Source organism: Charadrius vociferus, unplaced genomic scaffold, assembly GCF_000708025.1.
Source record: "Charadrius vociferus isolate BGI_N301 unplaced genomic scaffold, ASM70802v2 scaffold455, whole genome shotgun sequence".
Classification (NCBI taxonomy): Eukaryota; Metazoa; Chordata; class Aves; order Charadriiformes; family Charadriidae; genus Charadrius; species Charadrius vociferus.
The window spans coordinates 6597644-6600394 of record NW_009648550.1 but is presented as its reverse complement, the minus strand read 5'-3'; positions in this window follow the sequence as shown (position 1 = coordinate 6600394).

The window sequence follows — 2751 nt, the reverse complement described above, 5'->3', positions numbered from 1 at the left end:
GCCTGAAGTTAGGAAATCTGTAATTACAAACGCAATTTGCTGTGCAGCGCGCCGTCAACTGAGAGCTCCTACAACAGCAATGACAATATTGAACTAACCTAACATTTACACAGAATTACCTGTACCTTGGGATATGGCAGAACACGAGGTACTTTGCCTCATTCTTCTAGAAACACAGCTTACCTAGATTGTACGTAATTTTTGAGCTTCAGATGGCATACAATTCATGATGGCACTGCAGGCCTGTGATCTGAAGAACAATATTTGGACTGCTAATGTTTCATCATTAATCCTTCCATTAGCAATAACGAAGAAGATTCGCAACAAAACGTGCCAGAGCATCATCTTTTCCAAATGCTCATGTCCTGCTTGAGAACAAACTACGTGGATGAATCCAGCTGAACTTATCCTAGTTATCACCACTCTCTTTCTCCTAACAATTTGCTATCCAGAATACCACTGTTGCAACAAGTCTGCTACTACTGATGTGAGGAGAACTGCGGGCAGGCAGAAATCCTCTCCAAATCCAATTTACAAAATAACAGAAGAAAAGAAAAGGAAAAAAGGGAAAAGATGCACGAGAAGTTACCTTTGCTTCAATTTGCTCTTCATGGGAGTAAGAGGACTTTGGGAGCCTGCCAAAACCCCTTTTCTTTGCATTGACCATATAGATAAGACAAAGGAAATACGGCAGACAAAATAAATGTAAGCAAATCCTTAGAAAAACAACAAGAATACACCTAATATGTGAACCATCACGAAAGTCACTGAACTGTCACAGATGAAAAAAATACCCAACACTAATACATCAGAAAATGAGGAAAAACACCCATCAGTTGTACAAAAAGAGCCAGCAAGCCCCAAATTACTTTGCCATTTTCTGTCTTGGAAAAAAACCCACAAGAAACATAGATCTGTTACAATTGCTCTATTTGGTAACAAGACTGTTTCATGGAATAGCCTATATGTTGCAAACTAATGCAAACCTCTAAAGGAAAATGTATATAAAGAAATATGAAGGTAAACAAATAAGGCAGAAAAACTCCTCTCAGAAACTATACATTTATTTTTTTTTAAAGTCCTGACATGCTATTTGTAGTATTTCAACATCTAAATTTTTGATAGACAGCCTGTACAAAAGGAACGCAATCTAGAATTAAACACACAGGTTCCCTGTAGCTAGAGTGAGACACTCTTCAAAAATAATGCAGCAGAATGTTTTTCTTTCCTAAATTTGACATTAACTGGAGTGGTAGACACTCGGGAGAAGCCAGAAAACATAGCCTCCCAGAGCGCAAGCTTAAGTGTTTTCTGCCAGCTGATGAACAGCATCTTACCTTAGTAAAGAAGTAGCTTCGTGTGGTGAGGGAAGTTGTAAGTCAGCAGGAACAAGGAGCGGCACATGCCCACTTGAAGATACAGCCGCTTCTAAAACAACAGCTGCAAACTATTCACACTCTGCCCATCTCTGTGTGCCTTTACCACCTGTGGGGAAAGGTGGGCACCTGAAAAGGCAGAAACAAAACCACAAATGCTAATTAAGGAACTCTCTAGAATAACTTCATATTAACTATTTTTTGTAGTTCAAAATTAACTATCACAACATAAAAGAGAATTCTGAACTTTCCAGTCCTTCGCTACCGGAGTCAAAAGTTGTCCAGCCCAGACCCAGCACTTGTCACTTTCTGAGAACTGATCCTAAGCTTGGCATGAGCAGTGCAACATTTTGCAACTCACATACGTAGCAAAGCATTTCTAGTTCTGGAAAGACATAAGAGAATCTTCACGTTTTGCAGTCTCAGGAATTTTAGGCCCACTGTTCCCAATTCTTCAGCTTAACTTTCCAACAAGTTACCATGTTTTTAGCTCACTGTTATCTACACTCCTTCATTCATGAACTGCCAATTCACCTTTAAAGTTCAACAATTCACTTTCAAAAATGTTACCTGTTCATCACACAACTGCATAGAACTAAAGGAATGAGAGACTCTGAGGAACAAAGTGCTTATTACAGACAGGTGCTGGCTATTTTCTTTTTGCCTTGCTGAGTGTCATTTTTTAAAAAAAGTTTTGTGGAACAGCTGAATGCGATTTCATTTAAAAAGCTGTTATACTCCTTTGTGTGTGAAGTTAGGCATTAAAGCCTTGTCTTTTGGCTACAGCTGTAAACTCTGCAACTACATACAAAATTAAAAATAAACCCATCCGTTAACACAAGAGGATAATACAAGATAAACTTGACAGCGACTGCAGGGGTAGAAGGGAAGAGAAGAAGAGTGAATACAGAAAAGGTGCAGAATAGAACTCGAAGCAAGAAAACTTTTTAGAAGAGCTCAGGCAACAAAGTTTTCTTGAACTTATTTTAGTCAGGGCAATACCGACCACCTGCAGGAAGGCTCAGACAGGTGCATGAAGACGTAACGCAGAACGACTGTTGACAGGAGTTAAGCAAGGAAGAAAAAGGAGAGAGAGAGGTATTTTTAAGCCCGGCCGGTGCTCTAGAGGCTCGCACCCCGCCAGGCCGGGAGGGGGCGGCGCGGGAGGCAACCAGCCGAGGCAGCACCTGGGGGAGGCCGGAGCCCTCCTGGCAGCAGCTCCCCCAGAACATCACCTCACGGATTTATCTACGGAGGGAAGCGAGACCGGAGACCGAGGCCCGGGCTCTCCCCTCAAGGGCCTCCCGGCTGAGGATCCCAGCCAGACGGCGGCAGGGCTACCGCCGCAGTCGCGCCGTACCTCCTTCCCTGCGCC